Source organism: Penaeus monodon, chromosome 34 (assembly GCF_015228065.2).
Source record: "Penaeus monodon isolate SGIC_2016 chromosome 34, NSTDA_Pmon_1, whole genome shotgun sequence".
Taxonomy (NCBI): domain Eukaryota; kingdom Metazoa; phylum Arthropoda; class Malacostraca; order Decapoda; family Penaeidae; genus Penaeus; species Penaeus monodon.
The window spans coordinates 30927822-30928081 of record NC_051419.1 but is presented as its reverse complement, the minus strand read 5'-3'; positions in this window follow the sequence as shown (position 1 = coordinate 30928081).

Sequence of the window (260 nt, the reverse complement as noted above, 5' to 3'; positions counted from 1 at the left end):
ACAGTATAAGCACGCCTTTATTTTATCTTATTTTTTAAATAATTAATGATCTTTTCTTTGTGCAAGCTTTTTTTTTCCCCTATTCTCATCATAATTGCATAATCTTTAAGGAGAGAAATAAAAGTCTGTATAGATCATTGCCTTCCTGGTAGAAAATATATTCATCGGACATAAACGTCGTATCTAAATGCATCACTAAAAGATGCGTATATTCGAAATAATCAGGATAAATAACAAACAATAAATGACGATATAGCAAC